Source organism: Phascolarctos cinereus, unplaced genomic scaffold (genome assembly GCF_003287225.1).
Source record: "Phascolarctos cinereus isolate Bilbo 61053 unplaced genomic scaffold, phaCin_HiC Scaffold_2;HRSCAF=192, whole genome shotgun sequence".
NCBI classification, from domain to species: Eukaryota; Metazoa; Chordata; class Mammalia; order Diprotodontia; family Phascolarctidae; genus Phascolarctos; species Phascolarctos cinereus.
This window is the reverse complement of record NW_027555625.1, coordinates 53,479,301-53,507,028: the sequence shown is the minus strand read 5'-3', so window position 1 is coordinate 53,507,028 and position 27,728 is coordinate 53,479,301. Positions and strand designations below refer to the sequence as shown.

The 27,728-nt window shown below is 38.6% G+C and overlaps 1 protein-coding gene across 12 annotated transcripts in view; it reads left to right on the top strand.

The window, feature by feature from the left end:
* BANP (BTG3 associated nuclear protein) overlaps positions 1 to 27,728 on the top strand; it is a 254,133-nt gene that overhangs the window by 166,945 nt on the left and 59,460 nt on the right. The window contains exon 13 of one of the 12 annotated variants that reach the window (XR_013484520.1): positions 12,601 to 12,739. The exons of the other annotated variants lie outside the window; for them this stretch is intronic. The gene's annotated coding sequence lies outside the window, so the exon portion shown is untranslated. The remainder of the gene's footprint in view (positions 1 to 12,600; positions 12,740 to 27,728) is intronic. 12 annotated transcript variants of the gene reach the window in all.

Below are 27,728 nucleotides of genomic sequence, written 5' to 3'. Positions count from 1 at the left end.
TTGAATATGATTTATATTGCATATTTATATTACACTATTAATATTTATATTGTGTATTTTGTATTAAATGTTTTCTGTTATTTGAGAACACAGAAAATATTGTCTAGTCTTCTTTCATATGTCTAAGTACATCAATTTAGGCATAATTTTAAGGAAGATCCATGGTAGCAAAGGCTTTCACAGACATTTCTAAGATTTCCAACTGGATGTCCCATTACCTGTAGAGAGTCATTATTTTCAAAATAGGCATGTTCAAAATAGTCTTCTCTTTTTTTTTTTTTGGTGAGCAAATTGGGGTTAAGTGACTTGCCCAGAGCCCCATAGCTAGTGAGTGTTATGTGTCTGAGGCTGGATTTGAACTCAGGTCCTCCTGACTTCAGGGCCACTGCTTTATCCACTGCACCACCTAGCTGCCACCTCAAAATAATCTTGCTTCTATTTCATGGAGTGGCGATTTTATTGTGGACCTGAATTTATGACATTTGCTAATTAGTCATAATAGTGGACCTGGTTAGTTTTAAGGCTGTAGTGAGCAAGAGTAGATAGGAATTTAAAATCTAAATGTAACAGAGCAGGGTCAAGTGGAGTTTGGTGGGCACACTTTGTGTGGAAAAACTAATGCTGGCTCTTAAGAGGAAACTCTAGAGAGAAACAAAAGAGAAAATCCATGAAAAATATGCCTGTGAGTATATAGACATCAGGGACAATTCTTGAATAAGTTCCTTGAGTGTTGGGACTGTTTTATTTTATTTTATTTTTTTAATATTTAGATCCTTAGAACCTATCACCATGCTATGTATGTAGTAGGCAAGTAACAAAATGTTTGTAGAATTAATTTTAATTGAACTGACTCTTGGAAAAAACTATAGTTGACAGGTAAGAGATTGTCACCTTAGCTGCTACTACAGAGATGTTTTCAGAAAACTGATGTTTTCTGGGTGTTTTTTGTTTTTTTGGAGGGTTGACAGGGTTACTTTAAACTTTTTCCTTTTTTTAAAAGATGGTACGTAAAAACCACTTTGATTCTTGGCTCCTGGCTTCTGGGTTTCATGGTTGAGATTTCTGTGGTTGCAAACACATTGAAGGCTCAATGGTTGTTGTGATATTACTGAGAATGTACCCTTGATCTTTCCATGCTTGAAACAATGAGACCAAATGAGCAACAAGGAAGATGAGTTTCAGTCTGAAAATGTGCTGAATGCCCCCTTTGAGAATCTAGACTGGTCAGCACATAATTTGTTGGTTGGCCTAGCAGTGTAGTTACAAAGACCAATTCAATTAATGTCAAGCTGCACAGATGTAAGGGAGTCTTCACAATTCTGTGTCCTCCGTTTCTAATCTTCATTACCCATACTATCCCCTTCTCAAAGAAAAAGCACTGAAAGATAAGGCAGCTGCAAATCTGGCCAGTTAGTGAACATCTCTACATCCAGGACCTTGTCCCCTCTATTACATTGTTGAATTCGTCAGGTCAATTTGTTGTTGTTTTCTGTTGCCTAGATTGTCCCCTCTTGATTTATAGATTCCTAAACATGTCAGCTTGTGTAGTTTCTGGGAGATTTAGCTTTAAAGAGTATTAACATATTGATGAATTACAGTAGAAACTTTGAGCTGTATTATCTCAGTATATATGCCTTCAATTACTGACAGAAATTTACTTATAATCCCTATAAACCATAGAACACAAAGCAAATATCTTCTGTCAGTGAAATGCCCAATTTTTTTTTGTTGTTTTTTCTGTTTTGCAGACTTTTATTTATTTATCTTTACATTCACTTAAAAATTTTTTTGGGTTCCAAATTTTCTCCGTCCTACTGCCCCTCCTTCACCCATTGAGAATGCAACCAATATGATATCAACTATACGTGTGAAGTCACACACAACATATTTCCATATTAGCCATGTTGCAAAAAAAAAAAAGGCCAAAAAAAAAAGAAAGTGAAAAAAATATGCTTCAATCTGCACTCCGAATTCATCAGTTTTCTCTCTGGAAGTAGACAGCATTTTTCACCACAAGTCCTTTAGAATTGTCTTGGAACATTGCCTTGATCAAAAAGTAGCTAAGTCTTTCACACTTGATCATTGTTATGATATTGCTGTTCTTATGTACAGTGTTCTGGATCTGCTCAGTTCACATTGCATCTCTTCACATAAGTCTTCCTGGGTTATTCTGAAACCATCCCACTTGTCATTTCTTACAGCAGAGTAGTATTCCATCACAGTCATGTACCACAACTTGTTTAGTCATTCCCCAGTTGGTGGGCATCCCCTTAATTTCCTCTTCCCCTTTTTCCTTTTCCCTTTCTCCCAGTGCATCCTTTTTTCTCACCCATCCCATTTTTTTAAAAAAGATCATCCTCACATAATAGAATCACAACTATGCCGTGTCTGTGTGGAGTCCTTCTAACCGCCTTAATAATGATAACTGCCTTAACACTAATAATAATTCTTAGGAATTATACTTATCTTACCATATAGGAATATAAACAGTTTAATCTCATTGAACCCCTTGTAATTACTCACTCAGATTTACCTGTTAATGCTTCTCTTGAATCTTGTATTTGAAAGTCAGACTTTCTATTCAGCTCCTGTCTTTTCATCAAGAATGATTGAAAATCCTCTATTTCCATTAAGTGTCCATTTTTTCTTCTGAAGGATTATGTTCAGTTTTGCTGAGTAGGCTTTTCTTGAGTCTAATCCTAACTCCTTTGTCTTTCGGAATATCATTCCAAACCCTCTGCTCCTTTTATGTGGAAGCTTCTAAATCTTAACTGATCTTGACTGATGGTATTTGATCAGTTTCTTTCTGAATGCTTGAAGTGTTTTCTCTTTGACCTAGGCGGTGTCCAATTTGTCGGTAATATTCCTAAGAGTTTTCATTTTGGGATCTCTTTCAGGAGGTGATTGGTGAATTCTTTCAATTTCTATTTTACTCTGGTTCTTGGATATCAGGGCACTTTTTCTTTTTAATTCCTTGGAATATGATGTCTAGGATTTTTTTTTATCATGTCTTTCGGGTAGTCTAATAATTCTTAGTAATTCTTAGATATCCTTGTTTTATATCCAGATCAGTTGTTTTTTTCCCATGAGCTATTTCACATTTTCTTCTATTTTTTCCATTATTTTTATGTTGTTTTATTGTTTCTTGATGTCTCATGGAGTCATTAACTTTCACTTGCACAATTCCAGTTTTTAAGGAATTATTTTCTTCAGGGAGCTTTTGTACCTCCTTTTCCATTTGTCCAATTCTTCTTATTCTTATTCTGTTATTCTTACCAGTGCATTTTTGTGCCTCTTTGATCATTTGGCCAATTCTGTTTTTTAAAAGGAGTTATTTTGTGCCTCTTTTGCCAAGCTGTTAATTGGTTTTTCATAATTTTCTTGCTTCACTCTCATTGCTTTTCCCAGTTTTTTCATCTACCACTCCTGTTTTTAAAATCACTTTTTAGCTCTTTTATGAATTCTTATTCTGTTGCGTCCGATTCACAGTTTTCCTTTGAGGCTTTGTTTTTAGCTGTTTTAAAATCATTGTCTTCTGAGGTTGTGATCTTCTCTGTCACCATTGTAACTTTTAATGATCAGGTTCAATTTTTGTTGTTGTTGTTTTTCTACGATATTTCTTGACTTTGAATTTTATGTTAAAGTTGGACTCTGTTCCATAGTGGGGTTGGGAGAGCACTGTCTCAAGTTTTAGACTTTTTTTTTCACTACTGTTTTCAGAGCTAATGCTAGGGGTTTGGAAATTTTTGGTGCTTTCAAGGTGTTAAGATCAGGGGAGAAATGTGGTCACTATCCTACTGGTTTGCTCTTTGGGCCCCTGATTCCTTGAGACAGTGATACTGCTCCTCGGGGCCCATGCTTCCTTGGGACCACAGGGGCAATATTGCTTCTCAGGTCCCTGCTTACTTGCGGCTGAAAGTAATACTATTCCTCAAGGCCCCTGCTCCCTTGAGATTGCACGCCCTCTTCTCTACTCTGGAACTGTGACCAAGAAGTGGGTATGGGCAGTAGAGTTGACAAATAACTGCTGGTCCCGTGCCCGGTGCCAGCCCAGCGGTCTCTTGTAATATCTTTCTGACCAGTTACCCTTACCAGTTACCTTACTTGAAAGCCCAGAAGTTGCTGGTGCTGATGTCACCACTGCCTCCATGGCCTTCCCCTCTAGTGTTACAGACCTCTCCTTCTAGTCTCCTCAGTTTCTAGGGCTGGAAAAATGTTTCAACCCGACCTTTTGTTGGCCCTGCCACTCCAGAAATTGGTTTGAGGAATTATTGTAAAGTTGTTTGGAGAGCTTGGCAGTAGTGCTTCCTGTCCTCTGCCCTCTAGGCTTCCTCCTAAAATCTGTTTCTTAGTATTGCTTGCCAAAATCAAGTGACAACTGTTTTCGGGTCGGTAACCTGCCCCTAATGAATAAATCAAACTTCATTTTAAAGTGCTTACTCTGTGCTACTAAGCCTATGCTAAGTCATTTTTTAGTCAGATTCGACTCCTCATTACCCCATTTGGGGTTTTCTTGCCAGATACTGAAGTGGTTTGCCATTTCCTTCTCCAGCTCATTTGACAGATGAGAAAACTGAGGCAAATGAGTAAGTGACTTGCCCAGAGTCACACAGTTAGTCAGTGTCTAAGACCGGATTTGAACTCAGGAAGATGAGTCTCCCTGACTCCAAGCCCGGTGCTCTATCCATTGCACCACCTAGCTGCCCCTTTACACTCTAGACAACATATTTAAAAAGAAAAATTGGCTGCAGGATTCATAGAAGGAAATCCTGAGGTCAAAGAAGCAGGGTGGATAGCAAGGTCTAGGCTTCCGTAGGTTCATCAGTTGTAATTGGTATGCTGCCTAGTGGGAGTAGATTGGTTCTGTTAGGTCTGTTTTAAATAGGAGAGAATTGAGTTATGTTCAGTTACCATCTTTACAAAATCTGTAATACTACAGTGTAAAAATATTCACAAAAGGCAAGGATTCTGGGGTACATCCCACTTAGCATGGTTAAGCACTGTACTGACGAAAATGCAGCTAGTTGGAATTTGTGAGTACTTGGACGGGGAAATATCTTCTCCCAGAGCACTTTTTTGCTTCCATAACTGCTCTGATTATTTCCTCTCACATACAATAAGATACTGCCAGTTTGTTCACTATTGTTGTTTACAACTTCAGAGTGAAAAATTCCACCAGATTAGATCTTTATTGAGAATCTAGTAGGAAAGGACTCCCTGAGACCTTCACTTGTTTATTTTGCTTCACTGTGTAGCCTTCTTGTTCTCAGTGCAGTGCACTTTCTTCCATATCATGCAAGCTTTGGTGGAACACAAATATTTTGTTCGAGACTAAGAATTTTTAAAATTGTGCCAGAAGAGTAGTTAGAAGATCTCACAGGAGGTTTCATTTCTTAAAGAATATGGCTGTAGTTTAATTTTTGAAAGCATTAGCTTCCCAAATAATTTTCCTCTCAGAGGAATGAATGCATTTTGAAGTTTTCTTCAGTTCAAATAAATGTATTTTATTCATTTTTATTAATTGCAAAAATATGAGAAAACCTGGATTTGGAAATGCTTGAGAACAATGAAAGAGATGTGCAATATAAAAGACTCTTTAACAAATGAATTTGATTTCATCCTATTTAAATGTGTTTTCAAAGAAGTTTTGTTTATTGAGATCCATAACTATTGGTTCCTAATTCGTTTATTGCTTTCTTTGAAGGGGGAGGTGTGAATAATTTGTTTAAGAACATGATTTTGATTTTAATTTGGTATTAATTTAAGGCAAATATTTTATAGGTGTTAATATTTCATAGCTGATTAAAAAAAAACACAACTACTAGTGTCTTGTCACCAGACTGCATTCATTAAGTTGATTGGTTATCAAGAAAATGTTTGGATGCCTCTTTTGAAGATTTTATATTCTTTGATTGATGTTTGGCATGGATAGAATATGTCAGAAGGTTTCAGAATAGGATTGGAGCCCATGGAGACAATTCATACAGACGTTCTCTTGGCAACCATTAATGTTTATTCGGTGCCTTGAAGATAGGGCTATGGAAATTTCAAGTACTGCTGTTTTTGTTATTAAGAAACCTTAGAATTTGAATAGAAGAGCAGAGTACATTTGGCTTCACTTTCAGTAGACATTGTTTTAATCCTCAACTAGGCTTCGAGTAATTTAACCTTATTGATTGCTGTTCTTAATATCTCCCCCAGTTGGTCTCACATTAGTTAGGCTTTAAGAGATCAAGTTAAGTTCTCTCACTATAAAGAAACAGCTTCTTTTGTTAGCTTGAGTTTTCACCTCATTGTTGTATATACATTTATTTTAGCTTCCAGAGGGTAACCTGGAATTGAGGAATAAAATTCTTGGTAAGTCATCCTAATATAAGCAGAGGAGAATGGAAGGTGAAGGTAGGATTTCCCTGTTCACTAAAAATGACATTTCTTGGGGCAGCTAGGTGGTACAGTGTATAGAGCACCGGCCCTGAAGTCAGGAGGACCTGAGTTCAAATTTGGCCTCAGACCAGACACTTGACATTTACTAGCTGTGTGACCCTGGGCAAGTCAATTGCCTAAAAGCAAAAAGGAAAAAAAAAAAGACATTTCTTTCCAGAGGCATTTTTAGTCATTCAGACCCTTGCAATTGAAAAGTTGTATAATCTATAATGGAATGTGTAATAGAAAGAATTTTGGTTTTGCAATCTAGAGAGATCTAGCTTTGAATATTCTTTGAATTATAAACTTGTAGAAATCACTTAATCTCTCTGAGCCTCTGTTTCCTTGTCTGTAACAGGAAAAAAAAAATGTACCCTAGCTGTTCCATAGGGCTTCTTTAAGGAGAGCTCTGTAAAGCCTCAAGTACAGTACACACGCGAATTAGAATATCTCAGCAGTAATTATAACATTTGAAATAGGCAGGGAAATCTTAATTGTTGATCCTAGATCTTGGAAGAGAGTGATGACCTGTGTTGAGATCATTTAAATGTATTCATTTTTTTCTCATAAGCTTCAGCCTTCCCATTTGCTTCTCTCACTAATGGCTCTCTGCTAGGTACTACATTGGTAATGCATAGAGTTGTGATCTGCCATTTTACAATGAATTCTGGCTCTGCTCCAGCCAAGTGGACAGGATGCCTTGGAAGAGTGCCCTCATTTGAGAGCAGGGACTGTCCTATGCTTCTATCTCCACAGCCTTTGTTTCACATGTTAACAGTATCATAGAACTGGTGGGGGCCCAGACTTGTTGCCTCCCTAGTGTGGGTATCTTCAGGCAGGGGAACATCTCCCTCCCTTTACCTAGGCAGCCCTAGATGTGTCGTACAGATTGACACATGGGAAGTTTTAGCAATAGATTGTTGCCTATGTAAACAGTTGAGTTATTTTTTAAATAAAGAATTATAACTTTTAATTTGATTTTTTAAATGTTTTTTGGTATTTTGATACTGTTGATATTTTTTCCTATAGTTTAATTGCCTAGTCCCTTTCCTGGCATTCCCAATTTTTGCTTTGGACCATTAACTACCAAAGGGCATCATAGCTAGCAGATGAGTGCCAGATTTTATCCTTCCTTTGAAAGGGTAAATTCAGACTCTGGGAGTGCAGCTTCATGCTAGAGTATAGCATTCATTGCTTATGGCTTATAAAACTTGAGTTCATGGTACTTTCAGAATTTGTCACACATGAACAAACAGTAGTTTTTTTCCTGCTGATATACATCTCAGTAATGACAATTTGGATAATTGTTCCAGTTGCTTTTGTAAATTTTACCTCTTGGAAGGTGTACTCACACAACTCTGGTAATGTGTAGGAAGAGGTCTACACAGTAAACTAGATATATTCTCAATTCTTGGACTTGAAAAAGGAATGAGAGGCAGCATGATGTAATGGCTAGAACACTGAACTTGGAGTAAGAAAAACTTGAATTTGGACCGTCTGATCAGCACTAGCTTTGTGAGCCCGAGTACCAAGAAGGGTGTGTGTGTGTGTGTGTGTGTGTACACGTGTGTACACATTTATACATACATTTATATCTTTAAATGCAGGCTATTATTACTATTATAGTTGAGAAGAAATGAAGGGTTATCACATTCTTTATCTAAAGATCAGGTATTAGCCTTACTCTTGAAGATAGAAGCCGCAGGCATTTTTAAAAACTAGGACTGTTGACAGTGTGCTAGAAAGTAAGTAGTTCCCTTAATTTTGGAGCCCTTCCTCTCAAAAGCTTTTTATTGCCATTCCCATTCTCGTGTCCAGCTGGTTTCAGACAACTAGCACCAAACCCCACTGTTTAGAGCTAGGCAATAAAACAAACTTCTGAAGGGAAGAGTAGTTGAGTGACAAATTGAGAAAATGGATAAGGACCATGGCCAACCAACAGGATTCTTTCCTAAACCTCCCTCTATTTGGTAACGTGGCCTTTTGGACCCTGGTTCCAAATTGTCCAGTTCTACACAAGTAGCAGTGTTATTTGGGACCCACCACTACTCAAGCTAAGAAAGCAAGTACCGCTTTCCAGGCAGAGGGGACTTGTTGCCCCAGAGATAAAACGACTCGCAAGTTCACGAATGAAAATGCCTTCTGCTCCTTCAGTTTCCAGAGCTTCAGATGGTTGGTACATGTGGCCAATAGTTTTCTCCACCTTCAGTTTATTCATAAGAGGAAAGAGAATGGAAAACAGTAGATTTTCAAATGGCTCTATCTTTGTGTCAGCCAGATAGGCTTTACCTCAGTCATTTTGTGAGTACTTTATTAAAAAACAAAACAAAACAAAACATCCTCTTGTTAACAATGATGGCTCAATTGGGTCTTTTAGATACCTTACAGTCATTTTGCCAGTGGTTGCAAAATTTGCTGAGGACCTTTTCCCTCTACTGTTTTTCCCCTTTAGGTTAATATCCCCTTAGAGAGATCCAGGAATCAATCCACTAGTCAATGAAAGATGAGAAAATAGGGGAAAAAATCAGAGATGCCTCTCTGAAAGTGTATTTCCTCCTTTCAGTTCTACCTCCAGGAAAATTCTTGCACTAGCACACACTGAAATGTTACCAAACCCAGATGATTGTTAGGGATGCTTTAAAAAGTCTTTGTCCTCAACCACTGTATGGTAGTGTGTACCCTGATCACATGTTGACAGGGCATGGTTTCCTAAGCTTAATGCCCCATGCCACAGGAATCTTTTTCAACAAATTATTTGCCCAGCAGGTTTTATTCATTAAGGTCAGCCTAACCACAAACCTGATCAGAACATAATGGTATTTTGCTAGAGGATAAACAAAGACAAGTTTGTGGCCTTGAGTATCAGACTCGGAGTTAGTGTGGGAAACATTGCATTTAGGTTTTCTTTCTTGCTGTGGCTTTCAATTTCAATCGTAGACTAATTTGAAAAGGCAAAATCGATATGGTGGGTAGGCACATTGTCAGTTTGTCTCAACATTAATACTTGGAGTAGGAATCCTTTCTCTCTTGGAATTACATAAATGGAAAACCATCCTCCATATCTCATGGACAATGATTTGTGTTAACTTAGAAATTATAATGATGGTACTATGGCCATATGGAAAGAGGCTTCTATGGTTGCTTATTTGCCCCATACTTCATTGTCCATATTTTGTCAATCAACAATTAACAGGCATTCATTAAGCACCTTCTATGTGATTGGCATTGTACTGAGCATTATTAGTTAAAGTCTTAGTATCATTCTCAAGATTCATAAAACTTTTATAAAACTGTTTGAACGGAAATTTGAAAGTGTTTGGGAAGCCTTGACAGTTTTCATTAGAATTAGAGGGGAGACATTGCCATTTGTCATGGAGAGTTGGGACTTGTAGTTCTTCACATGACATGACATTGTGTGTGTGTGTGTGTGTGTGTGTGTGGTAAAGAATATAGGGCTGTCTTTGACAGGTCTTTCCTTAATCCTCCAAATTGATGATTTTCTAGAGCTCATGCTTGGAGACCTGGAACTCACGAGACTTTGTCTTCTTCAGCTCTGTAGCAAACTGAGATTCAAGATTAAAAATAGAGCAGAAGGGAGGGTTCTTCTTTCCTCAGTACATTTCTGTAATAGAGCTTTCTGCCTTCAGGAGCCACACTAACAACTCTGCTGTTTTCTGTTCATGCCATGAGGCATGAAGACCCTGTATGGGGAAGGTACTTCCACCTCTGAGTTTTCCTGGCAAGATGTCATTCTCATCTCTCAATCTTAGTACCTTCCCCCTGAGACTATAACTTATTTGTTCATAGTTGTCTCCTCCATTGGACTGTGAGCTGTCTTCTGCATCCTTAAGCACTTAGAGCAGTGTCTGACACATAGTAGGTGCTTAATAAATACCAGTTGACTTGATTTTCCTTTAGCCTTTCCTCTCAGACTGAAAACAATTGTGCTTCAAAAGGAAGATGGGGTTTAATTTTCAGGAGAAGTCAAGCAAAGAGAAAAGCTTTGCCTAATAGGCCTTTTCAGAAATTGAGCATTGAAATAATAAGGAGAACAGTTGAGAAAATGTATTTTCCTTCTCTCTTTTCAGAGGCAGGGGGCCAAGAGTGTAGAATATCATGTATTTTATCGGTTGATATTTTGGTTGGTTTTGTTGAACGTCTTTTTGCCATGGCTCATCCCTTCCCCCGAGTCTTTTTTATGAGGGAGGGCTTGCTATGTAGAGAAGGAAGAAGTGTGAAGGGTAGATTCTGAAATAAGCTGGAAGGAACCTTATGGGTTATTTAGATCAACACTTTAATTTTATAGATGAGAAAAGTAAGGTCCAAAGAGGCTAAATGTCTTACCCAGATTCACATGAGGAGTAAGTAGCAGAGGCAGGTTTGAACCCTGGTCTTCTGACTTGAAATATAACATTCTTTCCTTGTAGCAGGCTGCCATTTGTAGGACAAAGTTGGCTCATGAAAATTAACATGAGTTCCGCAACCTTTTAGTGTTGTTTTTGTTTACATTCTTATGGTCATTTTATATATTGTTCTTCTGGTTCAGCTTATTTTGATCCACAAGTTTTCCCATGTTTTTTCTGAATCTGCTTTGAGTTATATTTTCTTGTGGTATTTCATTAATACAGACATTATGATCTTTTTAGTCATTCCCTAATCAGTCTGTACCAACCCATTTTTGTTTCCAGTTTTTAGGTGGACAAAAGTACTGTTGCAGATATTTTTGTATCTATAAGACCTTTCTATCTTTAACTGTAGGGTTGGAGTTCTAGAATAGGGGAGAAAAGAGAGCTCATGACAGATGTCTTCTGTTTCTTTTAAAAATTATTTTATTGATTCCTTTGTGCAGCATAGCCATTTCTACAAATCCCTCTTGGTATACCCTTACCCTTATAAATATCCTTATCTCCCTGTGGAGAGAAGGGATGTATGTTTCATATTGGAGCCACAATTGGTTATTCCAGTTGTTCATAATTTGGCTTCCTGTTAGCATTTTTTTCACTTAATGATTATGATCAGTGTGTGTTATAGGTGACAGGTGACACAGTGGATAGAGCACTGGGCTTGGAGTCGGGAAGACTCATCTTCATGAGTCCAAATCCAGTTTCAAATAACTTACTAGCTATGTGACCCTGGGCAAGTCACTTAACTCTGTTTTTCTCAGTTTCCCCATGTGTAAAATGAGCTGAAGAAGAAAATGGCAAACTACTCCAGTATCTTTGCCAAAAAACTCCAAAATGGGGTCATGAAAGGTCAGAGAAGACTAAAACAAGTGATCAACAACTACAGCAGCAGGTTATGTATATTCTCCCAGTTCTGATGATTTCATTCTGCATCAATTCATGCTAATTTCCCCATGTTTCTCTAAGTTCCTCATGGTCATAATTTCTTATTGCATAATAATGCTCCATTTTATTAATTTGCTCGGCCTCTTCTTTGGGAAGTAAGAGTTTCTGAGAGTGAGTAGGAAGGTTTGGTATGGAAGACTTGAACATGGATGATTTGAAACTGTTGCTATGGAATGTATAATAAAGACTTAAGGAAGAAGGAAAGAGGTGTCCTGCAGTAGTGTAACCTAAATTTGTGGTGGACTCAGTTAGTAGGGTTGATTGACTCCTTCCAGTTATGATTGCAAATGGAGAAGGTAGATGGTAAGGGTGACCAAAGAGTGGGATTTGATAAAATTTTAGCAAAAAAATAAGCCAGGAAGGCAAGAGATTCATTGTATAGTCGTGGCCAAACAGGTTAGCTGTAAAGTTAGCTGCAACAAGAGGAAAGTCAAGTCAGAGCAGAGGTGATACATTGGGTGCACAAGTGATGAGATCTTGATGAGAACAAAGAGCAGGTTGAGAAAGAGGGAGACATGGAAACCTAAGAGGTTTTTCTTTGGCAATGGATATCATGAAAGTAAAACTTTGTTGGTTATAGTGAAATTAAGTGGTATGATGGGGCCTGCATGTAGCTGGAGCAGACTAAAGGTATAGTTATTAGAACTGTGGAAGCTGATGACATGAGAAGTCAGGCTGTTTTAGGAGGGTGTCAACTGTATATTTAAGTCCTTAACTCTCAGGAGAAATGTTGGGGGAAAAGAAGAAAACTGATGACATGTATATTGATCTCTTTTGTTTCTGTGTCCTTTTCATGTCTCAATATATTCTGTCTTCTTTTCCTCATCAGAGAGCCATCCCTTATAAAACAAAGAATCATAAAGAGAAGGGGAGTTCAGTTCAGCAAAGCTAATCAGCACATCATAGTCTGGCAGAATCTAGACTGTTCCACATCCATTCAGAGCTCTCTCTGCACAGAAGGGAAGGAGGTACATTTTCTCATCTCTTGGGGGTCATTATAATTACACAGCAGTCAACTGTTTTTGTTGTTGGTCTTTCCATTGAAGTTGCAGTGTGACTCTGGGTTCCTGTAAGTTTTCCCATGCATATTTCTGTATTCATCAAATTCATTTTTTCATAAATCTGTGTAATATTCCATTACATTCATGTACTGCAATTTGTTTAGCCGTTCTCCAGTCGTTGGGCATCTTTGTTTTCAGTTCTTTACTACCACAAAAAGTGCTGCTATAAATATTTTGGTGCATATGGGAGCTCTTTTTGTGTCTTTGACCTTCTTGGAGCATATACATAGCATCAGCATCTTTGGATCAAAGAATAGGGACATTTCAGTCACTTTCTGGATGTAATTCCAAATTGCTTTTCAGGATAATTGGACCAGTGCATGGCTTCACAAAGAGGATATTTGTGTGCTTCTCTTCCTACAACCCCTCTGACATGACTCTTCTTGTCTTTTGTCTTTTGCTAATATGCAGGGTGTGAAGGGAAACCTCAGGTGTTCTGATTTTCATTATTAGTGATCTGGAGTATTCTTTCATAGGTTGTTAATAATTTGCAATTCTTTTGAGAATTGTTTGTTCATGTCCTTTGACTTCTTCCCCATTGGAAAACATCTCTTGGTTTTCTATTTGTGTTAGTTCCCTGTATGTGTTTTGAATATCAAACCCTTATCTGCCATATTTGATGCAGAGTTTTCTTTCTCAGCTGGCAAGTTCCCTTATCCTAATTTCATTGATGGTTTTTTTTTCCCCCGAGAAAGCTTTTCAGTTTAATTTAATTGGAACCATCTGTTTAGTCTATTGCACTTGCTTCTCCTCCTTGTTTGTTTAAGAATTCTCTTCCTAACTAAAGCTATGAGAACCTGACCTGATTCTCTTCTAATTCTTGTAATGGTGTGATTGTTAATCTTTAGGCCTTTTATCTGTTTTGACTCATTATTTTCATTTTAGACACTCATCTAAGAGGCAGTAGAGATTAGAGCAGAAGTGGAAAAAGTGCTGGTTTTCAAGTCAGGAGATATATATTTAAATCTCACTTCACTTATGCGACCATAGATGAGCTCCTTCCCCACTCTGAGTCTCTGTTTACTTATATGTAAAATAGTGATACTAAGTATTTGGACTACCTACCTCATAGAGTTGTGAAACAAGTACAAATGTAAAAAGTCTATATAAATGCAAGTTGTTATTTTCACGTAAAAAAATGACTTGGAAGGAAACCGCAAATAATGCCAAACCCTTCTAGACTGCGATGGGCAATATTATTATGTAGTCTTTCTATAAAAGAAAAACATCCATTGTTCAGTCGTCTCTGACTCTTTGTGACCGCTTTTGGTTCTACCTACCACTGAACAGACCCCTTTTGGAGTTTTCTTGGCAAAGATACAGGAGTGGTTTGCCATTTCCTTCTCCAGCCCATCTGACAGATGAGAAACTGAGGCAAACAGGGTTGAGTGACTTGCCCAGGATCACACGGCTAGTAAGTGCCTGAGATAAGATTTGAATTATTCCAATCCTAATGCTCTATCCACTGTGCCAATAACAACAAATCTGAAACTAATATAAGAAACTAAAAAAAAAAAATTTTTTTTTGGTATAAAATGCCTCTTGGCTCGAGCTGAAATCAGTTCTTAGTTTCTATGGTTTTTAATTGCATTGTTCATTTTGACATTTATTAACTATCTTACATTGGGTGGTGTGTGTGTGTGTGTGTGTGTGTGTGTGTTCATTAGTACAGTGAAGTTCAACTCATTTTTAATTTAACTTCATGAAAGAAGATGGTGGTATTTGGTTTGCAAAGAGATGTATTGGATGTGTATTTCTACCAGGAAGATTTTGTACCATGTGGCCAGCACTGTCGATATATGGGAGCAGTTATAGGAAGAATTGTACTTTGTTAGTACGTGAATCAGAACAAAGTATTAGACTCAAGGGGTCAGAATGGAATACTTAGGGTACAATCTCAACCCACCGCCATGTTCTAGTTCTACCAGCAGGGACATTCATGTATGATCACGGTGCTATTGTTACCTCCCCAAATATCCATTCCAACAAAGTACTCTGTCCCTTTCCCCCCCATCCAGGCTGTTTTTGAGCAGCAGTTCTATTTCCTTCCTACCCTGCCCCACCCTCTTGTCCATTTATGCCTCTTTTGGCAATTGTTATCACAGCCAGGATTTGAAAGAAGGGAATACTGGTGTGGGTAAAGTTGTAGTGTATCCTTGTAACTTTCAGATAGGCTTGTAAATTACATGACCTCAACTACTGTGAATTCTGAAGTAATGGAATTGGATTTATTGGCGAGTCATTATATACATATGACCTAAAAATGTTTGTTTTAAGAATTTACCAGGGGCTTTGTGCCACAGTGGCCACAAGCCATCCTGACTTCTATCAGGCCCAATTCGTGACAGGAAGCTAGAAACATTGCTCAGTGGCCTAAGAATAGCTGTTGGAATCAGAGCAAAACTGCACTGTGGTAGGCAGAAGGTTAAGGGGAGGAGACAATGAAGAGTCTGATTTTGTTATCTGAGCTTCACCTAGAGGAGTGGCCAGTCTGTTGGATAACAGATGACCTCTAGATGCTGGGTTTGAATTAGAAGGTTTGGCCGTTGATGTCAGCACCAAAACATTTCACTTTCCATAATAAATTCCTAGAACTTGGCCTTTTTCAACCTTTTATAGTATAGTTGTCCCTTAGTTCTCATAGACTGGTGAGTAAATCTGCATTGACCCTATCCATAACCTTCATGATTGTACATATTTTAGTTGTCTTCTCTCAGCCCTTGGCTTTTCACACTGTGCAGTTCCATCCTCATGAGGCAACTGCTCATCCCCTAGATTCTTCTGGCTGCCCTAAGGTGAAGCTCTCATAGACTTTTCCAGAAAATCATCATTTTCTTTTGTATGTACCCCTTTTGTATTTCACCCAGCTCCTACCTGTGTCTCCAAGAAGCTGTAGTATGCACAGTGGCCACACCCCCAATAAAACCATCCTGGTAGAAGGGCTAAAACAGGTTCAGTTTTGAGACAGGCCTCACGCCCATTGGTGAGTTAGGGGGATGTCCACATAAGCATATGAAGTCTTCTCTTGGTGAAATGAGTGGATGAGAACAATTTGTTTCAGTGGTCATGAAGACATGCACTCTGGAGTGTTTAGAGCTTGGTCAGACCTCAAAGATGTCAAGTTCATCCACTGCCTCCTCCTGAACCATCACCAGTGGCTCTGACTTTTGTCCTGCCACTGGATGACGATAACTTGAAGAGAGAACAAGGCCGACAACCTCGTGCAACTCTGCCTCACTTAAATCCAATTCATACAAGTCAGGACATCCCCCATGATATCACCAGTCCTCTTTGAAAGGAAGGACAAACAATAACAGTTTATCCCCTGGTCTATGACTTCACTGCTGGAGGGAACTGAGATGAGGAAGCGCCTTTTCCCAAGGCAGATCAGCCACCTTGGAGGGTGACTCTCTGGGCCCTCACATACCTGGTATGTTTCAGATGTGGGACTTGCACCACAGCTGTCCTCAGTGAGGCTAGGCCTCTGTGAATGCCACTTTCCTACGTCTCCCCCTTCCTGGTCATTGATGACCCATTCAGTGTTTAGTTGTCCCTATATGATTTACGTGGTTACCAAATGTAGCTAGCCATTTAACACATTTTTATTTACAATGCTGAGGCAAGGGTAAATTATTTTACTGGGACAAAACGTGCTTCAGAACCTGTCAGCAATTCACCTTTTCCTAGTATATTTCCTTCCCAGAAAACCATTCTGAAGCCTTCCATTGTCTGAGTACCTTATACATTTTTAAGCACATTAGTATCCATTGCCTCATTTGATTCTCATAGTAATCTTGTAAGGTAGCTGGTGCCAGTGTTATTATCCCCAGTTTACATACAAGGAAACTGAGGTTGAGAAAAGTCGAATGACTTTCCTTAGGACAAAGCACGAACAAATGTCAGAACTGGACCTAGAACATAGATCTCTTGACAATTAGGTTTTCTTAACTTGTACCAAAGGGAATCCCTTAAAAGAGTCTCCAGAATTTCCTGTTTTCATTTTTTACAGAAATAAGGAGAATCATGATATGCTTAAGATATAACATGCTGTGGTGGAATGAACACTGTGCTAATTAGGAGAGAAACCAGATTATTGGTTATTCTTTGGCAGATAGCACCACTTCTCTAGTCCATGTACAAAATGGACATCACTGAGTGTGTGTGTGTGTGTGTGTGTGTGTGTGTGTATGTGTGTGTGTGTGACAGAGAGAGAGAGAGAGAAATTGATTGATTTGATTCTAAGAAGAACCTTGATGTGAGTTCTCTAAAAACGTTCAGATCCTGCCTCATACACTTACCTGGCTCTGTGATCCTAAGGAAAAATTACTCAATTTCCCTTAGACTTGGTTTTCTCATCCATAAAGTAGCTCCCACCTTAAAGAGTTAGTGTAAGGATCATATGTGTCAAGTGCTTTGTCAGCATGGTTTAAATGTGCATTCTTTAATGTCTTATTATTATGGCAATTATTATTGTAGCACTTTGTGATCTCGTGGGTTTCCTCATGTGTGTAAGGGAAAGAATGCTTGATTAGAATTATAGGCCACAAACCATTTAACTTCTCTAGGGCTTCTTTCTTTCTTCAAAATAAAACAGGGTAGATTATAATTCAGTTCAATTTTTCAAGCAGTAAAGTGCCTATTATGTGCCAAGCGCTCTGCTGGGTACTGGTGATACAAAGACAAAAACAAAACAATCCTTGTTCCTTAAGAAGCTTATTTTCTACTTCGGGGATCAATGCCATTGATACAGAGTCATGGGAGAATCAGGAAAAGCCTCTTGTAGGTGATGACATTTGAACTCTGCCTTAAGGGGCTAGGTGGGCCTTTGGCTAGGTGGAAATGTGGATAGAGAGCATGCCAGTCTTTGCAGACTTATTCAGAATGTTGAAGGCTGTATTGGGTATGGGATTATAACATGCCCCAGGCAAGATGGCAGGTACCACCTCTGCACTCAGAACCTAAAGTCTTTTATGAGCACAAAGGTGGAATCTTCCTTGATGGAAGTGGGGCCCGAAGAATCTGACCTTTATGGTTAAAAGTCGGATAAGTAGAAACTTATAAGTCAGAAAGCATTTGAGGATAGGAGTCGGGCATGATTGGAAGTCAGAGAGCAAGTTGGCAGCATGTTTCGGTGGTAAGAATTTGAAGAGTACAGAATAGAGATAGGGTTCAAAGTGGTAGTAATGGACAGCACCCCAGTGAAAACAGTCCCTTCGAGATAGAGGGGCTTGGAGTAGAGTGGGTTAGGGAGGAGCCTGGCAGAATCTTCCAAGCCCCCTCCAGTCCCTTCCACCTCTGAACAGATGGTTCTGTGATTTTTTTTACCAACTCAGCTCCCCCGATCAGTGGTTTTCATGGCTGACTTCATCGTTTGGCCTCTGGCCTTTGGGGGGTGAGAACCTCCATACTTAGCAGGGCTCAGCCTCAGGATGCAGGCACATAAACTGTCTGCTGCTTGGCCCCCATTTCTAACAGGGCAGGATGTGCCCGAGCTTGTGTGCTGATAGCATATATAGCATTTCAGACCCCAGGGTCACCTTGACAACACTGTGATGAGGCCCAGGAGGTCATTGGGAGTGGCGTGATTGATTGCCTTGTATCATTTTCATTTGTGTTGATAGAATAGTCCTAACCTCATTGCTGAGCTTCACTAAATCAATTCAGTTGAATTCATATTATGATGATGGTAGGACTTAATATGGATTTGTTAATCATGCTGTCTTCCTTGAATATAGATAAAAAGATTGTTATATTTGTTTATTATTAGTTCAAGCTTTTGAGTTGAGTTAATTTCAGGACCTTGAATTCCCCTTTTTGATAAATGCCTTGATGATGAATGAATGTATATTTTTGAATGGAGTTTCCTAAGTCAATAATACAGGATGGTGTCCAGAGAGATTTATTATTTATGCTTGAGACAGCTCGCACAGCAGCCACCTCACAAATGCCTTTGGCACCATTAAACTTTAACCTTGTGCTCTTTCTTAGGTTTTTTTTGTTAAGTAAATTTCAGTAGATTTCAAATCTTTTCCATGAAATGAAGCCTTCTAAACCCGGATGGGGAAAATATTGAGAGGTGAGGAGTCTCCAGCAGCATTACATATGTAAGAACGTGTGGGGCGGAATGTCAGGGGTTTTATCTACAGGAGAAAAACAGTCCCTTCAAACTATTTCCAAGAGGCCTTAGACCAGTTTTGAATGGTTTGTCACATAAGGGAGAATAATCTTAACTCAACAGACAGCACACTGTGTCACTTCACTTCTAATAAAAATGTTCCTGCTTTGTATGCCAACGCAAAAACAGAAATCTTGGAGCAGTTGGGCAGCTCAGGGAATTAATCCCTCATGGAAAACCCTTTTCTACCAGAATTAGTGGAAAATATTTAAGCTGTAAAAGGTTAGAAGTGGAGTGGGTTTGGTGTTGACTAGCTCCACAAAGCATCCTGGTAAAGTCTCCAAAACAACTGAACATCTCTTGGTGTCTGGCAAAGGAAATGGGAGCCAAAAGAGGCCCAGGACTGAATGACTGAGAAGCTGGAATATCTGCCCCAGACGAGGCTCTTTGCAGGTTCTTTTACTGTTGTCTGATGGAGGTTGTGTTTAATGGGACAGAGGCATTTCTGCACCGTTAACTGCTTCAGGGTCTCATTACTCTTTTTTTTTTTGGAAAGTAAAATTGTTATGAAGTAGCTGAATGAGTGCAGAATTCCCCAGGACTCAATAATATACCCTGCCATGACTTCCTTCTTTTCCACTCATTTTACTTGCTATAGAAAGATTGGCCTTCAGTTTTAGCAGAGATTGGTGCATTTAAGGGAAAAAAAATTGGATATTTTAAAATAGTTATATAGTGCTTTTACATAGTGCTTTGAAGTTTGTGAACACTTTACAAGTATTATTTCATAACAACTCCAGGAATTAGGTGCTATTATTATTATTAACATTTTACAGATGAGGAAACTGAGGCAGGCGGAGGCTAAGTGATTTGCCCAGAATTGCACGGCCAGTGTATCTGAGGCTGAATTTGAATCCAGGTCTTCCTGATCTTCAGTTTAGCGCTCTCATCCATCATGCATTCATCACCTACCTGCCTCAGATGCATCTTTCCTGTATATTTTGAATTTTTGTTGCCTTAAATTCTTCTAAGCTTTTCATCTGCTTTCTGAGGTAGTAGTAGTTTGTTTGTCAAACTACTTCCCCGTTCCCCCTAACCCCGGGTTTTACAAGCAGACTGGATGACCACTTGTTAGCTACATTGTAGAGGGGATTCCTGTTCAGACATGGGTTGGGCTATGGCCTCTGAGGTCTCTGCACTCTGAGAGAATCTCTCATATTCCAAAGTAGGTAAAGGCTTAGGAAAAAAAAAACCATATTGGAAAATCTTTTGAAGTTGGAAAATATTTAATATTTTCATTCAAAAGGGGAAAAACTGGTTTGATTTAATGCTTTTAATTATATTTGAGTCTTTTAGACCATTGAAAATCTGAAACCTTTGCTTGGCATTGTGTCTGTCACACCTAGTGTATCTTGAAGGGGTCTTCCTTGAAAGAAACAGAAATTTTTAGAAATGGTTTTTAAAAACATACAGAAAACACCTACTGCACTTATGTTAACATTTTTTCACATTAAGATATAATTTGGTTGCTCTTCCAAAAACAAAAGCCAACAATGAACCCAAAAGCAGCCTCCATTTTTCATGCGTAGATACAAATGATACCTAATACATAGATACAAATGATTAAATGATATTTAGTGCATAGATACCGAATGAGGTGTGACTTGGGATAATAGGAGTTTGAAGGCAATCTAACCTATTGAATTATCTAAAAGTATTTTAAAACATTCAGTATCAGTACTTAAAAGTAATGTGTAATATGAGCTAAGCTATACAAGGATACTCATAAGTTTAAAAAAAAGTTTAACAATTGTAAGCCTGAATGATTTTTATGCAATTTCATATCTCTTATAATCTCCCATATATAGTAGCCTCTCAGTTATTTGCTGAATAACTGAATGGACAAAGAAAATAAGATAGGCCACAAATAGGAAAGTCTTATTAGTGATTGGCCTTACACTGAAATGGAAAATATTTTGAAAATTAAATACTCTTCTGCTTCCTGAAGTCTTAGTTTCAACATGTTACTGATGTAGAACACAGAATGATATATTTTCATAGAATGGATTTCAGGGATCACCTGGACTAGATGATGAATAAGACCCTGAAATTTTATAAAGAGAAACAGAAAGTTTTCAAACTTTTTATATTTCAAACTCATCATGACAAAATTATTATTTTATTTCCAATGAATGAGATATGAATTTCAGTAATAAGATTTTACTGGATATGAAAGTGACATGACTGTGACTCTTAGCTATTAGTTCTTCAACAATGTTATTATATTTAGTGTGACATTTAATATCTCTAGCTAGTTTGGTAGCTTGGTATCATGGATAATGTAATGATTCTAGGAAGGATTTTTTTTCAGCCCTAAGAAATAAATTTTGAAAGAAATATTATCGTTAGAAAAGCAATGAGGGGCAGCTAGGTGGTGCAGTGGATAGAGCACCAGCCCTGAAGTCAGGAGGACCTGAGTTCAGATCTGGCCTCAGAGCAAACACTTGACATTCACTAGCTGTGTGACCCTGAGCAAGTCACTTAACCCCAATTGCCTTTAAAAAAAAAAAGAAAAAGAAAAGCAAAGCAATGAGCATTAGTTGAAAATGAAAGAACATCACCATTATTGAAATGTGGCTTTATTTCTGAACCAAGTGTTGGGCTTTTAAAAAAAAAAAAGAGTTAAGCTGGGACATCTCTTCAGGATCCAACAGGAAAGTCCAGCTGCTTAACTTGTTCATAGTAGTAGACATTAGACATGGAAAATGCCAATTAGAACATTTAATTCCTTCTTTGACTGGTACCCAATTTAACCATGGTGTAAAACCTCTAGAGCTCTGGCTAGTCTAAATTTAATAAGATCTGGAAGACTCTGTTCTCATTCTACCTATTAGAACAGTCTTGAACTATGCTTGTTACATTGTATACGGGAAGTTGCTTTTCTGTGCAAAATAGCTGACTTCAGAAGAGTGGAGAAAACCCATTGAGTGGACAAAGGATCGTATACACTAAGTGCACTTTTACCGTGCTGGCTGGCCTTCAGGATTTGAGTGGCACTGGGAGTGAGTGCTCATTAAGGGCCTCTGAGCAGGGGGAAGGGCAGGGTATTGACTCCATAGCCAGGGACAGTGAAATGGAGGGCTTGGGCTGTGAGTCACCAGGGCCTCCTCTAGTATTCTAATGCCTTTGAAATCAAACCAAGATTGGCATTTAAGCAAACACAGATACTTTGTGTGGGCGAATAAGCCTAATTTAAATGTCATTTAACCCTGTTGATCTGTCAAGAAACAAAATTTACTACAGAAAGAAAAATTTCTTAAGGAGCTTTTAGAGTGAACTAAGATGACTATCATTTCTTTAGGTCTTTGTTGTATCTTTTGTACTGAAAAATGTGGAACCTTCTTTCAACAGGATCAGTAGTTAAAAACTTTAAAGTTTTAGCTACCACCATTCATGTTGAAATGAACAAGACAGTATGATATGGACTTAATGCCATTTTCTTTTGGGGGGAGAGTCTGAAAATGACAGAAATAATACTACTACTAATACTAGCAGCTAACATCTGTATAGTGCCTGCTGTGTGCCAGGTACTAGCACTTTACAAAGTATGATAACACCTACCTCCGAAAGATGATATGAGGATCAAAAGAGACAACAATGGGAAGACCTTTACAAACCCTAGAGTGCTACAGAAATTCTGGCTATTGTTTTGCTTTTATGCTTAGAGGCATGCACTAAAATCTGAATCAGAGCCTAGGAATTCAATTTCCTAGTCATACTCCCATGCTATCCATTCTTTCACAGGCACTTCCAGATCAAGACATACCAGAGTAGAGGTTTGTCTTTTTCTCTTTCTCAGAAATTGAAAGGACTCACAGTTTCATCCTGTTGTAACAGTAATCACCACCCCCTCCACGTGTACACATGCATATACATGCCTATATACACATGCATATGCATGTATGCACGCGTAGATGTAAGTATATGTGACATGTCTTCTACCCCTTTCCATTTTATCCTTTTTTTTTTTAAAGCAGTTCTCATTCCTTATACTCCTTTGTACACGAGAGGGACATTATCAAGTGAGTTTGGTTTTTGTTTTGTGAGGAGGTGGTGTGGACAAAGGGAGGGAGAGAAATTAGTTCATGTTGATCAAATCTATTGTATCTTAAAATAGCAGGTTTATTTTCTTTAAAAGAACATTTAAGACACATTGAATTAATTTGCATAATTGGCTGCATTATTGTACTAACCTCATGAGGACTTGGTCAGGGGAGCCTAGGAAATGTTTTAATGCTTGAACAAATGTCTCCATTTGTTGTTAATTTTTGTTACTCAGGCCTTGCCTTGGAATGACTTTTTGAGTTCTTAAAAGAAAAAATAATGGTAGGAACCCAAATCTGCTCATCTACAAGTTCTGTAAACAGTTTTCCTTGCTCTACCGTCTGATGCCAATCAGAACAAATCTGATCCCTCTTTTACCTGACAACCCTTCACATACTCGAAGACCACCATCATGTCCTACTTTGAGTCTAATCTTTTCCAGACTAAACTCCCCCATTTCCTTCAACTAATCTATATATGACATGGTCTAGAGGCCCTTTACTTACATCCTGCTTCCCCTACAAGCTGGTCACTCTTTAGTTTGTTTATATCATTTCTGAAATGAGGTGCCCATGAGAGAACACAGTACACCCGAGGTGGTCCAGTAGGGGCATTAGAACTTCCCACATTCTGGACTCACAATTAAATTTAAAAACACAGTAACTGTCTGGGCTACTGTTTTGTAGGTAAATACACAGGTGACACTGTTTGTTGGATGGAAGAGCCCAAGAGGGCTCCTAACACTAACAGGTATTCTAGCACAGGTTCACTTTTGATCTGGTCAGAGAGAATGAGCTTATTTTATTTTAGTCTAGTCTTCTCAAGGGGAGTTTGCTGATAATGGGAGCACCAACTCCTACAGCAATTCCTAATCATACTTCTCACAGGGGCAGGCCAGAATAGTAGGAGCTACGGTTCCTACCAGTCCCCCAAAGCCTCAACGGCGTTAGTGGGTTGGGGCAAGCTTGCTGGTCCCTTAAGCCTTGATGGGGGCTGATCAAGGCAGGTACATGCATTCCTCTATGAATTACTCAGATCCCAAAATGGGTTCCCTTCTTTCTGACCAGTGCCCACTTGCTTTCTAGGGCAACAGACAAAGAAGGCATCTTGCCAACATTAAGCTCACAGGTTAACTTTAGCAATATCTTCATGACATAGCATACACATACATTATGTCATCCCTATATCTCTCTGTATAAGGGTGGTGGAGATGACTGTGAAAAATATCTATTTTGGCCATGGATCCTGGGACCTATTATCCAAAAAAAATAACAAAATCCCCCTTACACACACTAAAATCCACCTTACTTATAGCTACCTTTGGACTTTTCTTGAGCTTTCATTTTACTTAAAAAAAAAACCCCAGATCTTGTCCGTAGGGACTATTTCTGTTGCCCTACCTTCTGCCATCTTTTACTTAAACTGATATTTTTGAACCTAGAACTTTACTACATTATATGTATTAAATTTCATCTTATCCAATTCAGCTCATTCTAAAATGTCAGAATATTTTTTGGATTCTGACTTCACTCAATACATTGGCTATATCTCTTATCTTTATGTCATTTGCAGATTTGATAAGCTTCATCCAAGTGGTTGATAAAAATGTTGAAAACAAATGGGTCATGATCAGATCCTTAAAGCACTCTATTAGAGAATTTCCTGTCCCCAACAAACTGACCTCATGTAACTAGTATCATTTTACAGTGACGTTATTAATAAACAAACACCTGGTTAACATCATTCATCCTGCCGTCCATTTGTTACTTTGTTCTGGTGCACCCCTGATTCACCAGAAAGGTTTTCATCGGACCAATTGATGTTTATGTCGAGAATTCCTGATTATTTTAGATTTATCTCATCAAGTGGATTTTTATTAAACAGTTATGTTGAAAAGTTGGATCTTTGCACAATGAAGTGACTTGAGATCATAAAAAATACTGTCCAATTTACCAAATGCAATCCATTCTCCTCCTCCCTCCTCCGGTACCTTTGTTGAATATACATCTGCCTATCAGATGCCTTGCTTGACATTCATTATTGTTAATTGTCAGAGAGATGTCAAATAAAATTATAAAATCCTCTGTTTGGTTCGTTCACAGCCCTTCAGCGGTTGGCCCCTTTTAGCTTTGCAGATTTCTCCTTACTCCCTCCATGTAGTCTGCTGCCTCATCACACTGGCCTTTTTGCTGGCGTGCGCACACAGACACCCCCTTTTCCATCTCCCAGCTCTCCGCATTTTCGCTGGTTCTCCCTCCTGCCTTCAATGCTCTCCTTTCTCATCTCTGCCTCTTGGCTTCCTTCGCTTTCTTTAAGTCTTAAGGAAAGGCTCACCTTCTGCACGAGGCCTTTCCCACCATCCTCCATAAACTTGGTGCCTTCCCTCTGAGACTGCTCTCGTTTGTTCTGTCTGTAGCTTGTTTGGTCTCAGTTGTTGCCTGCTTCTTTTGAACCCTGTTAGACTGAGCTCTTTGAGAATAGGGACCATCATTCGCCTCTCTTTGTATCCCCAATCCTTAGCACAGTGTCTAAATGCTTGATTGATATAACTTGACTCTATGGTTTAATTTTTGAAAGCATCATCTTAACACTTCAAAGAGAAGGCTTTATGTTTTTACACAAAGACTTTGCATTTGTCATCATCTTAGCACTTCAAAGAGAAGGCTTTATGTTTTTGCACAAAGACTTTGCATTTGTGTTTTGTTTTACGGAGTCAAATCAGTACTTTTCTCTAGGCATAGGAGTAGCAGGTAGACAGATTTGGGTGTTCTGCTGGAACACTTGAAACATGCAAAATTGTAGAGGAAGACTGGGAGGACATGTTCTGGCTCCTCTCTGGAGGATCTAGTGAAGCACATGGACAAGAATCATTGAGGAGAAAAGGCATGGGGTTGGTCATCCTCTGCACCAGCAGATCTTCCCATGTTAGTGAGAGCATAGGAGTATAAAGAAGGTTTTATTTGCCATGTAATAGAAAGAGTCCTGGTCTAAGAGTCAAGTGTCTGCATGATAGTTGTGCTTTTTTCCACTGACTTGTGATATTGGTTCAGTTATTCCATCTATGTTGCTCTCTACTTCCTGTCTCCAAAATCCTTCCTGCTCTAAAAAGTTATCATTTTCTGTATATAGGTATTGTTGTTTAACCTTAACATAAGTAGCTTTAAGAATCTCATGATCTTGATTGCATATATATCTATATCTGTATCTATCTATCTATCTGTCTATATCTATCTATCAATATAGGTTGATATATCTATATCTGATTGCTTACCGTCTAAGGGAAGGTGGAAGGAGGGGTAGAATTTGGAACTCAAAACTTTTAAAAAATGTAAAAAAATTGTTTTAACATGTAACGGGGGGAAGTATCAAGTTTAAAAAAAAAAAGAATCTCATGATCTGAAATCTTCTAAAAAAAATCCATTTCCCTCTATCTAGAGTTTTGGCACCATGCTGCCTCTGAAGAGAAGGTGGAATCTGGTGATTCTCTGGTATTGGATATACATACCATTGTTGTATAGCGCATCTCTTCAGTAGGGACTAGTTTCACATTTGAAGGTTTAATTTAGTCTGACTTGCCTTGCAAGGTATTACCTGTAATGCAGTTAGTTGTAAAGTCTTTTGACTTCAGTGGCTCTTAGAATATTCATTTGAATGCTCATACTTAAAAATATACTAGTCAGTTTTACATTTTCTTATTTTCAAGAGTAATTTGATCAGCTCCATCAGTTATTTTGCCAATTATTTTGATTTTATGGAAATTTGAACTGCAGTTATTATTCTCATTTTACAGATGAGGAAACTAAGGCCAATAGAAGTTAAGTGACTTACCAAGGTTACGCATCTAGCTCACAGGAGTCTGAGACTGGATTTGAACTTGGGTCTTCCTGATTCCAGTGCATCATCTAAGTTCCTTTATTGTTCATAGCATAGTTGGGATTTGAACCAAAGCCAACTAACTCCAAATTCAATGCTCTTTTCCTTTCACCAGGCTGCCTCTTGTAGTTAAAAAAAACAAACAAACAACCACCCTTTTTTTTTTGGTATTACTATTTTATTTTATATCACTTTTATTTCCCACTTCATCCCTTCTTGTGCCCCTCCCAGAAAGCATTTCCTATAACAGACAATAAGAAGAAAAGAATAGTGCAGCAAAACCAGAAAACACAGTACAAAAATCTAATGGAATGAATGAATGAATGAATGAATGAATGAATGAATGAATGAAAGAAAAAGCAGTGGTGAAGTTCTTACCATATGCTGCGATGCTGGGGAGACAAGTACAAAAGTGAAGTCAGTCCTTGCTCTTTCATTCTTTACAGGTGGAGATAACACGTGTAGATAGAGGAGTAATAGCCCTTGGGGGACATTTTGGTTTGGAAAGTGGCAGGGATGACGAGTGGAGCCACAGGGGAATAGGTTGACATCCCCTTTCCAGGAGCAGCGACAGTATAAATTTACTTGTGGTTCCAGGATTGGAACAGGTGGAATGGAAGCACACATGGCTGATGGGGCAGTGACTGAGAATGAAGTGAGGTGCAGCTCGAGTCAGGAGTGGATGTAGGGGATACTGAGGCATCCTCTGCCCTGGACAGCAGGGCTGTCGGGGAGTGCCAGGCATGTGGAGTCAAGTCCACTGGGACTTGTATCTAGTTTTCCACACTCTTAGCCCCCCGCCTC